The sequence below is a fragment of the Megascapheus bottae genome, chromosome 27, assembly GCF_031878675.1.
Source record: "Megascapheus bottae isolate mThoBot1 chromosome 27, mThoBot2.hap1, whole genome shotgun sequence".
In the NCBI taxonomy this organism is placed as follows: Eukaryota; Metazoa; Chordata; class Mammalia; order Rodentia; family Geomyidae; genus Megascapheus; species Megascapheus bottae.
In genome coordinates, this window is record NC_143535.1 from 23,254,424 (window position 1) to 23,267,511 (window position 13,088).

At 37.3% G+C, this 13,088-nt stretch overlaps 1 pseudogene across 1 annotated transcript in view; it reads right to left on the reverse strand.

Annotated features, from left to right (window-relative positions):
* Positions 1-9,050: 9,050 nt before the first annotated feature.
* LOC150045774 (ubiquitin-conjugating enzyme E2 L3 pseudogene) overlaps positions 9,051-13,088 on the reverse strand; it is a 35,949-nt pseudogene continuing 31,911 nt past the window's right edge. The window contains exon 8 of the transcript XR_016532881.1: positions 9,051-9,749. The product of XR_016532881.1 is annotated as a ubiquitin-conjugating enzyme E2 L3 pseudogene (transcript). The remainder of the gene's footprint in view (positions 9,750-13,088) is intronic.

The following is a 13,088-nucleotide window of genomic DNA, read 5'->3' on the forward strand; positions in this document are numbered from 1 at the left end:
TAAAGTAATAGAAGAGCAATCCAAAATTTCATATGGAATAATAAAAGACCCCATGTAGCAAAAACAATTCTTAGCAGAAAGAACAGCGCAGGAAGAATTTCAATACCAAACTTTAGACTGTATTACAGAGCTATAGAGACCAAAACAGCTTGGTACTGGCACAAGAACAGGCCTGAAGACCAATAGAATAGAACTGAGGATCCACATATTAACTCACAGACCTATGGCCACCTAATCTTCGATACAGGACCTAAAAAAATAAAATGGAAGAAAGACAGCCTCTTTAACAAGTGGTGCTGGCAAAACTGGTTAAGCACGTGTAGTCAAATAAAGCTGAATCCTTTTTTGTCACCCTCCACCAGGATTAACTCTAAATGGATCAAACACCTCGAGGTAAAAGCAGATACACTGAAAATTTTACAGGATGGAATAGGAGATACACTAGGTCTCTTCACACAGGTCAAAACTTTCTTAATAAGGACCCAGAAACACAACAAATTAGAGAAAGTCTGGATAAGTGGGACTGCATTAAACTTCAGAGCTTCTGTATGGCAAAGCAATGTAGCTAGCAAATTAACTAGAAGTCTACAGAGTGGGAGACGATCTTCACCAACCATACAATGGACAAAGGCCTCATATTTAAAATATATCAACAGCTCAAAAAGTTGAACCACTCCAAAACTAATCTCCAAAGAAACAACCATCCCATAAAAAAATGGGCCAAATACTGAAAGAGTCTTTTCTGAAGAAGAAACAAAAATGGCCTATAGACACATGAAGAAATGCTCGACATCTCTGGCCATAAAAGAAATGCAAATCAAAACAACTCTAAGATTCCACCTCACTCCAGTTACAATGGCCAGGATCAAGAAATCTAATAACAACATGCTGGAGGGGATTCAATCAGGAGGGATCACTACTACACTGTTGGTGGGAGTGCAAACTCATTCAGCCACTATGGAAATCAGTATGGCAGTTCCTCAAAAGACTAAATATAGAGCTTCCCTATGACCCAGCAATTCCAGTACTTGGCATTTACCCAACCGTCCAAAAACAAGGACATACTAAATCCACTAGCACAACGATGTTCATTGCAGCACTATTTACCATAGCAAAGATATGGAACCAACCCAGATGCCCCTCAGTTGATGAGTGAATCAACAAGATATAGTATTTATGCACAATGGAATTCTATGCTGCTGTCAGAAAGAACGATATTGCGCCAGTTGTAAGGAAATGGAAAGACTTAGGAAAAATCATACTAAGTGAAGTAAGCCAGACTCAAAACAACATAGGCTCAATGGTTTCCCTCATTTGTCATAATCAGTGGAAACCCTGGGCTCTCCTGACAGAGATTTACAATCACAAAAAACCTAGATACATAAGGCCATATAGTATGATGCTCAATGAAAGGACTTCCAGGATGCAGAATCAAAAGCCATATAATGAGTGATTGTTGTCCTTAATATACTATATTATCTCTCATCTCTTTTGCTGTCTTTTGGTTATCTTATATTGTTACAGTATTGTTGGGGCCTGATCTCCATCTCTGAGGCCTGTTCATCATTCTGGCTCAGCGGCCATTAAAGAGTTTTGGCCAGGCATTCCTCGCATACCTATCTTAAGGCATCTCTGTGTATGTGATTCAACTGAGCCCCCACTCCCCACCCTCACAACACAGGTCCTCAGTGCTTTCCTGGTCCCGCCCAGTACCTAAACGTTTGCCCTGACCCTTAGTGATAGCACAGTTGCCCTCTTCCTACTGGCTAGCTTCCCAATTCTCATCCCCTCTTTCCCCAACTGTATATAACTAAGTGCCTGACGCAGTAATGAGAGAGATCTGCTGGGCTTTCATGGCTGACACAGTTCCTGGCTCAGTGTGGTTTTTTCCCCCGGTAATTGGGGGAGGGCTGGATCATCGATACTTGCTATCTCGCTTGGCTCTGGGGGACTTCAGGCTGGCCCTGGGTGTCCCTCCCCATACCCGTGTTGCCCGAGAGTAGCAACACAGTATTTCACCGTGTTATCTGATATATTGTATATATGCTTGATTGGTTATTTGAATTCAGATAGGGAAGGGGGGAAAACAAGATGAGGAGCAGGGTTGGGGTGAGGGAAATGGGAACCAAGACATGAGAAAGAGTATCAGTGTATGTGAAGTAATGCACCCTCTATCTGGTGAATATAATGCAACCCTTTTATTAATTACAATAAAAATATATGAAAAAAAACAAACACTAGAAATTTATAGAACAAAAATATAGAATTTCCCTAGCTGGGTGCAAGTGGCTAATATCTGTAATCCTATCTACTCAGGAGGCTGAAAGCTGAGGATTGCAGTTTGAAGCCAACAATGGCAGAAAAGTCTCCAATTAACTACCCAATCTCCTATAAACTACCCCAAAGCTTGAGGTGGTTCTGTGGCTCAACTGATAGAGCCACAGACAGACTCTAAGTTAAAGCTCCAGTACCAGTACAAAAACTAAAAACAACGGAAACAAAAATCCACACAGAATATTCCAAATAGAGGTGCCATGGTAATATGGTGAACACACCAAAAGTATCAGTGAATCTAGGAAAGGGAACGGGACATGTCAAAACATAATCACAAAGAGAGTAAAATCTTTAACAGAGTACAAAAGGCCCACAGAAGAATCTAAGATGTGTCTGACACCAATGGCACCCTGTAATTCTAGCTACCCAGGAGGCTGAGATCTGAGACCTAGGCAAGAAAGTCCATGAGACTTTTATCTCCAATTTACTACTCAGAAAAAGCCAGAAATGACTCTGTGGCTAAAATAGAGCTCTAATCTTGAGTTCAAAGAGGCCCAGGGACAGCACCAAGGGCCTGCACTCAAGCCCCCAGGACCAGAAAAAAATGCTAGTGTATATAACTAATGAGTAGAAAAAAATATTTGAAGACATATGGGCAATGTTATTTTTTTTCAAAATTGATGGAAGATATCAACTCAGAGCTCAAGGAGTCTTAAAACATTCCAAATGTATTCAATAAATAAATCAGTGCCTAAGCACACTGAAGAAAATCTGTGAATCATCGAGCAGATGGAAAACTGTGACAACAAACTGAAAAGGAAAGAAAACTTATATCCAGAGAACAACAATATTTAAAAGACAATATAAGTTTAATTGTTTAAAAAGATACACAGTGCAGAGCTTTCAAAATTAAATACAAAATAATGTGTGACCAAATTGTGTGAGGGAACTGGTAACAATACAATACACAGGAATGACCAAACTAGCCTGGATTTGACTGATTGAGCAGGGTAAGTGCTAAGTGTCATTTTGATTGTAATCCAGAGATGTTCATCTTTTAACCAATGTATATTATGCTCTAATAAGCTTATTTCCACCTAAGACATACACAGAGCTCATCTCTCTCTCATCCATTATTATATTTGACTGTATCATTTTTAATCTAAAAGAAATTAGCTTCAGCACTTTGTATTACATCTACATGGTTTGACCTTGTATAGCCTCAGTATAAATTTCTTTATTACCTCATTCATAACTCCCCACTCATAATAACTTTTTTGGTTCCTTGGTTCTCCCATGCATTTTCCTGATTCTGTCTCAGTGTATATGATTCTCTATGCTGGAAATAACTTGCATTCCTACTTATCTGGCAATCCCCTTCTCACCAGTTAGAACTGACATTGAATACCCTTCAAGAGAGAGCTTTCTCCAGCCTTCACAGTTCCTCTTTGTCAATCTCTTTTCCAATATCATAATTATGCTCATTTCAGCATTTTCTGTAATACTGATATGGAATTTATTTGTTTTTAGTATGTGCCCTCTACATTATTTCAAGATTATAAGGACAAGGCAATGTCTGCTTTTCTCTTTGGTAAAATGTTAGAGCTTAATAAAGTACCTAGATTACAATAGTTAATAATAATTAGATTGAATTACTTAATTAATTACTATCTTCTAGAAATACAAGTAGCAAGAAATGGTGAGAAGAGACCTGGATCAAGAATCAAGGTGTTGGGCTGGGAGTTTGGCCTAGTGGTTAAAGTGCTTGCCTAGCATGCATGAAGACCCGGGTTCAATTCCTCAGTTCCACATACATAGAAAAAAGCCGGGAAGTGGTGCTGAGGCTCAAGTGGTAGAGCTCTAGCCTTGAGAAAGTCCAAGGACAGTGCTCAAGCCCTGAGCCCAAGCCTAGGACTGGCAAAAAAAAAAAATAGAATCAAGGTGTTTAAATGCCATTCACAGTTCCATCTTGAATTCAATGAAGGAATTTATGCAAATCATTATCCTTCCTTGGGTCCTAGATTTATCATTATGTAAATTGTATAGCTATTTACTATTTATTATAATTTTTATTTCATGATGAAGACTACCATACCCATTCTAGTAAAAGTATATGAACATAAGAGGTTATACTTGTTGATCTAAAAGAAAAATCAACATGCATCTTATTCTACTGTCACTGGACAGAGGTAAGATTTAATAAAGCTTCCCTTAAATATAGAAACTCTTCACTTAGGGTCCTTGACTTCAATAGTAGAATAACAGTTTAAAAAAGATTGTATATCCTAGATATGTACTAATTATTATATAGAGTGTATGTTCCTTTGGGTCTGGCTTACTTCAGGTCACAATAGCTCAAAAGCTATGTACATATGGCCATATAGGATGAGACTAAGCGAAATGATCTCTAGGATATGGAAATAAGAGGTTTATCTTTGTGATTGTCATTCTTAATGTACTATGTGAAGTTATTTCTTTTCTCTTTTATCCCTCTTATGATTTATCTTATGTGGTTACTGTATTTGACTTCGTTAGTTGGTATATTGTATATATGTTTATTTGCTTATTTGAAATAGGGAAGGGAATGGGGAAAACAAGATTATTGGGAAGGAGTAGAGGGAGAGAAAGAGGGTCAAAATCATGAGAAGGGGTATCAGTGTTCAAGAAGTAATGTATCCACTATGTGATGAATATAACTTAACCCCTCGATACATTAACCCACATATAAAATAAAATAATAAAAAAGGGAAAAAATGATGGTAAAATCTTGCAGAGGTTTATCCAGTAAATAACCAAACAGGCAACCACACAAATAGACAAAAAGCAGACAAACAGAAGGAGGGCAGGGCACACTTACAGAGTGTAAGTGCTGTCATAGGGAGATACAACTTACAGACATAGAAAGCAAGAGAGAGAAAGAGTGAGGGAGAAAGAGAGAGGGGGGGGAGGGAGGGAGGGAGGGAAGGAAGGAGAGGGAGGGAGGGAGGAAGAGAGAGAGGGAGGGAGGGAGAGAGAGAGAGAGAAACACCTAGCTCCTTGAGCTGTAGGGATTATTTATAGGGTAATGACAGGGGGTTTGGCTTCAATGTTATGCAAAGACAGGTGCTTTGTCTTTGTTCTAATCACACCTGGTGTTATTTTCTGAGCTTCCAAGTAAGAATGCACCCTGCCATTAAACAGAAGCTTATCCTTGGGACAAGGAGGTGCTTTGTTATCTGCATTTTGGTGTAAGATGGCATAACTTCTCAGGAGGGCATTCATTTTGTCAGTCAGTAAGTTGTTAATTCTTGGGTGAGAAAAAGCATCCTGTTGTCTCCCTTTGGAACAAAGGCAGCACTCCTATGTTTCTAATCACAATATTTCTTTTTGCCATATATTTTTATTATAATTAATAGAAGAGCTACATTATATTCACCAGTTATAAGGTTCATTACTTCACAAATATTGATACCCTTTCTTATGTCTTGGTCCCCATTTCCCTCACCCCAACATCACCACTCATCTTGTATTATCCCCTTCCCTATCCTATTTTAAATAATCAAATAAGCATATATACAGTATATAAGATAACAAGGTGAAATACTGTAACGATATGAGGTGACCAATGGACAGCAAAAGAGATGAGAGATAACATAGTACATTAAGGACAACAATCACTTGTTATATAGCTTTTGTTTCTGCATCCTGGAGGTCCTTTCATTGAGTGTCATACTATATGGCCTTATGTATCTAGGTTTTGCTCTATTGCAAATCTCTGCTAGGAGAGCCCAAAGTTTCTACTGATTATGACAAATGAGGGAAACCATTGAGCCTATGTTGTTTTGAGTCTGGCTTACTTCACTTAATATGATTTTTTCTAAGTCTTTCCATTTCCTTACAACTGGCGCAATGTCATTCTTTCTGACTGCAGCATAGAATTTCATTGTGTATAAATATTATATCTTGTTGATTCACTCATCAACTGAGGGGCATCTGGGTTGGTTCCATATCTTTGCTATGGTAAATAGTGCTGCAATGAACATCGTTGTGCTAGTGGATTTAGTATGTCCTTGTTTTTGGATGGTTGGGTAAATGCCAAGTACTGGAATTGCTGGGTCATAGGGGAGCTCTATATTTAGTCTTTTGAGGAACTGCCATACTGCTTTCCATAGTGGCTGAATGAGTTTGCACTCCCACCAACAGTGTAGTAGTGATCCCTCCTGATTGAATCCCCTCCAGCATGTTGTTATTAGATTTCTTGATCCTGGCCATTGTAACTGGAGTGAGGTGGAATCTTAGAGTTGTTTTGATTTGCATTTCTTTTATGGCCAGAGATGTCGAGCATTTCTTCATGTGTCTATAGGCCATTTTTGTTTCTTCTTCAGAAAAGACTCTTTCAGTCTTTGGCCCATCTTTTAATGGGATGGTTGTTACTTTGGAGATTAGTTTTGAAGTGATTCAATTTTTTGAGCTGTTGATATATTTTAGATATGGGGCCTTTGTCCTTTGTATGGTTGGTGAAGATCTTCTCCCACTCTGTAGACTTCTAGTTAATTTGCTAGCTACATAGCTTTGCCATACAGAAGCTCAGCAGTTTAATGCAGTCCCACTTATCCAGCTTTCTCTGATTTGTTGTGTTTCTTGGTCCTTATTAAGAAACTCTCGACCTATACCAAGGAGACCTAGTAAACACCATATTTCTGACTTGCCTTCACCAGGCCTCAGTTTCCTTAAGTTTCCCTGCTTCATGTCTCTTAATATGGCTTTTTTTCCCTTAATCTTAAAGGAAGTACACAGAGGAATATTGCCTAGATTTGCTGTAAGCTTACCATTCCTATTTTCCCTAGTCTATTCAGCTTCATTTCTCCTAAAATGATTTTTGCTTCTTTAATCTTAAGGGAAGTACATGGAAGAATATCTCCTATATTTGCTTTAAGCTGGCTGTTCCTCATTTCCTTAAGTTATCTAGCTTCATTTTCCCTAAAATGACTTTGTTCTTTAATCTTTTTTTTTCTTTTTGCCAATCCTGGGGCTGGAACTCAGGGACTGAGCACTACCCATGGACTTTCAAAGGCTAGACCTCTACCACTTGAGCCATAGCACCACTTCTGGATTTCTGGCTTTTTCTATGTATGAACCCAAGTCTTAGTGCATGGTAGACAAGCCCTCTACCACTAGGCCAAACTCCCAGCTTATATTCCCTTAATCTTAAGGGAAGTAGATGGACAAGATTTAAGCTTAAATCTTTGAATCTCTGGCAGCCAATTACCATGACTCATTTATCTTAGACTACCCTGCTTCACTACTGCAGTGTCAAAAGTATCATTGCCTGAGTGGCTTCAACCTCATCTGATTAGTGCAGTGTGAGATTCTTCTTTTTCATATATTAAAAGTCTAAAAGCCTTAGATCAATTTATTGGCAGGGTTGGTTTCTTCTGAGGCCTCTCTCATCAGCTTACAGGTGACTTACTTTTTCCTGTGTTTCACATGATTTTTGCTTTGAAGATCCATGCCAAATTTACTTTTTTTAAGAGCATATGACATTTTGTGGGGGGTAACACTCCTGATCTGACTTTAATGTAATTACTACCATAGATACAAGTCACTTTTCCAAAAACAGTTATATTTTGATATACTAGGAGAAGGGACTTCAAAGTAAGGGAATTTTATAGCTATTTTTTAAATTCTTAATTTCTTAGATTGTCTTGTTTGGCTCTTATCCTGTATACAGTATCTATGTGTGGCCCATTCTTGATAGTTTGTCTTATTTCCTTTCTGTTTAATCTTTCAGAATCTTGGAATTTACATATCCAAGGAAGAAAGGTTGATCAACTTCTAGTCAGATATGAGGTATGCTTAAAAAATCATTAGCATTTGCAACTAGTCAGACTGATAGGTTATATTAAACTTAGAACCACATGACCTATTCAGTCATAACTTTCTCCACCTAAACTTGTTTGATGATAGGACTATTTGTTTGAAAAATAAGTGAACAGCCACAGCAGCTCACACCTGTAATCCTAGCTACTAAGGAGGCCAAGATCTGAGGATCATGGTTCAAACCAGCCCAGGCACTAAAGACCTTGAGACTCTTACCTCCAATTAACCACTAGAAAAACAGAAGTGATGCTGTTGCTCAATGGGTAGCCTCAAGCTGAAAAGCTCAGGGACAGCACCCAGGCCCAGAGTTCAAGCCCCATGACCCACCCCTCCACCCACCAAAAAAAAAAAGAAAGAAAAAGAAGTGAGCAGACAGAAATGTTTGCTACTGGTGGAGATTCCTTTGATTTTATGGAAGGGATGCACTAGTAAATTAAATAGAAAAGAAGAATATGCTTGAAGGAATGGCCTCTGGGAATACTTGCAAATTTCTCTTCTGAGTATACATTTTGATCTGGTAAATGGTATGCACTAATTCCAATTCCAGCAAACATGGAAAGTAACCATCTTAGCACCTGTGGCAGTACTGTTATTTTTTTTGAAATACCCCTTTAACAATATGCTAAAGGATTGGTCCTCAACTATTGGTTGTTAATGGATAGTGGTGGATCTGGTAGGATGTTTTGTGTTATTGGGATATGTGCCCTTGAGAGAATAGTGGAATTCACCTTCACCGCTTCTTCCCTCCTACTCTTATTATTTTCCCACTCCCTTAAAGTGAGAAGCCTCTTCATGAGCTCCTGCCATATGTGCTGCCTTACCATGAGTCCAAAGGCAAGGCAGATAACTAATCATAGAAACTTTCAAAACTAAATAAATAAAATAACTTCCCTTGTGTTAAGCGATTGTCTCACTCATTTTTTTGGAACATATGAAATTTTTAATCCTTTCTTTAAGGTTACGTAGACCACTTTTGATTAAGAAAACTGTAGAAAGTTAGTAACTGCCACAAGCAAACACCAGGCAGTGGCACATGTCAATTTTCCAGAGGCCTGCTTTGTGGGGTGTCTGAGTGCGCTGCTTGGGGTCTCTGTTCAAATTTGCTGGAATTCACAGCAGATTTTAATCCACAGGTCTCTTTCCCCATATTTCTTTGTAAACTCTTCAGCGTTCTTACAGAATTTTTTTTACAGTCCTTAGAGTATTCCTCAGCTATGTCAGGCTGGAGAAAGTGTTTGGGCTGGGGCCGTTCACCAGTGTTATGAGGGACTGGATTACTTGATCAGTCTTGGTTGCTGGCTTTCAGCTCTCAGCACTAATGGCAGACAGGCAGACCTGATCTTTTTTCATCAATGTTGGGGTGATAGATCTTTGTTTTAAATGTGATCTTCTGTCATTTGAATGGGTACTCTGCTGGAAATTTGATTTCAATTCTGAAATTCCCCTTATCATATGGAGGGTTATCAGGAACAATTAGCCCTTGCCAATTCAACAAATTAGCTTCATCAACATATCATTCCACATTTGAGGATCTCTCCAAGCTCTTTCATCAGCATCCTGCCACCATCTCGAATCTGGTGCTTGTCTCACACTTTTTTTAAAGTGGTGAAAATTGGCTAACAGATGATTTCATAATGCAAAAGAAAAACAAGCATATAGAAGTACTTATATCTCAATTGGATTTCAAATTATGGATATGCATATAAAATATCAGGAATTGAATGGCAACTAAAAATCAAGCAATGACACTAACCATATTGTTTTTTGCCCCATTGCTGTACACAAAACATTTTTCTAACATAAAATAGTATGATCTAAATCACTTTCTCTCTGGCCCATGTGATATAATCAGTAATCATTTTGCAAAATAATGAATCTGTCAATATAAGAATTCCAGAAGGTCTGATTGCCCTTTCCCTAATATTCTCTTACCCTTGAACAGTTTAATACATTTTCAGATTTCTTGCTGATATAAAGCATGGAATTGTATTCTGAAGAACTTGAATGCCAGGAATATATTTTAAATGGAAAAAATAGTAGAGCAAAAAAGAACTAGAAAGTGAAGGAAATAAAAGGAAGGAATAGATGAGTAGAGGAAGCACAGAAAATATAAGCAACTCAGAGAATACTGAGACTAAAATAAATAAACCCATGTATTCCAAACAGCAAGCTTGGCATAGTTGCTGTTATTTATAACCTAAGTTATTTGGGGAGCAAATACCAGGAGAGACATGGTTGGAGTCCAGCCCTAGCAAAAAGTTATTGCTATCTTAACAAATAAGCCAGAGAAATAATAATAGATGTCCATGATCTCAGCTATGGGAGAGGCTGTAGGAAAGAGGATTGTCATCTCAGGCATCTGTAGGCAAAAAAAAAAAAGAATTTCTCTGCACAATAACTAAAAATAAATGACTACAAGAGTGGCTTCATGGAATGCTTATTTAGCAAGTAGTCTTTGAAAAACTTGGGACAAAAAGAAAAAGAACTAGACAGTGAGAAGAAGTGATAAAGATCGGCAAGATTATTAGAAAGAACACATAATTTGCATCTCATCATAAAACTAACTTAAAGCATATAAAATTAATTAAAATATATGATAATGAAAAATCCACAAGCTGTCATCACATGAAAATGTCATGATGAATTATCTAACTATGTATAAATATACAGAGAAATTTGAATTAGGGAATGAAAACATGCTCCATAGTTCTCACCTCTCACTTGGCACCTCCAAAATGCCATAGCAAGCTATTTTCATTAATGAAAACCTTCCTCTGGAAGTGATGCTTATTTATATTTTCAATCTAAATAAATTCACCGTTTATATGTCTGACAATGTCATGAAATTTGGCTTTTCAATCATTAGCCCTTGAAGAACTCACCTTTCCATAGCTAATCAAATCTCAGAAACAATCAGCAATGCTATCTTGAAGTATGCCTTTTGAATATAAACCAGCTAACCCAGAGTCTACATTCTTAACCACCTTCTTTACCAGGTTCACACATTCTGTGCCACTATCCAACTGCACTAATTAACCCAAGGCTATGCACACTAGGCACTACAGGTTCTCTGTCCCCAAACCTACCAAAATTATTCCAACTAGCCAAATCCTAAGTCTATCTTTTCTCATGGAAGCCACAATAACTTGTTGCCTACAGTTTACTGTGAACATCTCCTGATCTACTCTATGCATCCCCACCTAGAACACCAAATTGGTGATCTATAGCAAATTATGTTTTCAATTAAAATGATACTTTTTTGCCATTGTTAGGTCATAACACAACTATATTTTTTAAACACACAAGTTCATATGAATTCAGACAAAAAAATGGGTTGAGCAGTGCTGGAAAACTCAGGCAGACACAGAGAATCCTATTGTGATAAGTTGGATAGTAGTCCCAGATTATATTAATATTATAAATTTCAGATCCTGGGGACACATAACTTTATGCATTTAAAGAGTCAATGATGTGATTAATGTAAGGCTCTTGAGATACATACATATTGGACTTCCTAATCAGTGTGTTATAAGATAAATCCTTACAAGTAGGAAACATGAAATGTCAGAGTCAGAGAGATTACATGATTTTATGCTACTCACTTTGAAGATACTGGATAGAATCATGAACTAAGCAACTTTAGATGCCAATAAAGAGAAGGACACAGATTTTTCCCTATAGACTGGGAAAGAAATAAAGCCTACTTATAGCCTGACTATAGTCTGGGGACACTTCTTTGGACTATGGGCCTCTAGCTCCTAAGATAATAAATTTATGATGCTATCGTTACTGATATTAGTGATTTCTTGTTATAGCAACCAGAGCACTGTTACATAAACCATAGCATTTTTATAGTTCTAACAATGAGGTGGCTCTAACACATACTTGGAAATGTGAAAGTTGTGAAGGGACTAAATAGAAGTTGAAAAAAATGAAGAGTACAATATTAATGTTGTATATTGGCCTTCACACACTGTCTGTAGAAATGTAGATGTTAAGGTCTCTATGTGTAAAGCTTAGAAGTAAATGAGGAGCAGGATACTGAAAACTACATCATCTGGGAAAATGTATGGATTACTATAAATAAACTTAATCATAGTATGTTCTGCTGGTGAGGCCTCAGGAGGAAATAAAAAATGTTATTGGAAAATGGAGCGGGGATTCTTGCTTTGAAGTGACAAAAAGCTTAGCTCAGTTATTTCCTGGTAATTATTAGAAAAGAATAACTTGTATTTAATAAACTTGACTATCTAGGTAAAATTTTGCACCAAAGTATTGTAGGTATGATTTTATTCTTCTTGTATTTCTTTAAAAATGAGATTAGCCGGGTGTTGATCGATCATGTAATTCTAACTACTAAAAAAGCTGAGATGTGAGGGGTAAAGTTTGAAGCCAGCCTGGGAAGACAAATCTGATAAACTCTCATCTCCAGTTAACCACAAAAAGCCAAAGTGGTAGAGATAGCTGAAGTGGTAGAGTATCAGCCATGAACAAAGTAAGCCAAGTGAGAGCACAATTGCTTGGGTTCAAGACCCAGTACTAACACACACAAAAATAAAGTAATTAAAAAGAAAGTGAGGACTTAATGATTTAAGAAATTATCAGAATATTTAGATTGTTTAAAATTAAGAGATCCACTTTGATGAAATATATTCTAAAGAGAAAGAAAGAATATGACTTGATGATTCTAGGAAGGATCAAAAGAGCAAAATATCTGATCTTAGGAAAAACTATATGACCTTTTTGTAGTTATCTTCATAAACCAGAAAAATAGATGAAGTAACCAGACCAGAAGGAATGCACATTAGAGTAATATATTGAAAATATTGTAGCCACAGGAAACATGGTTTGATACAGAAGTTACTGAAAACAGACATGGCAATATGTTTTTTGTTTTGTTTTAAAAAAAAGAAGAATTAAAAGGGGCCGCAAATGTGGGCTAGTGGTAGAGTGTT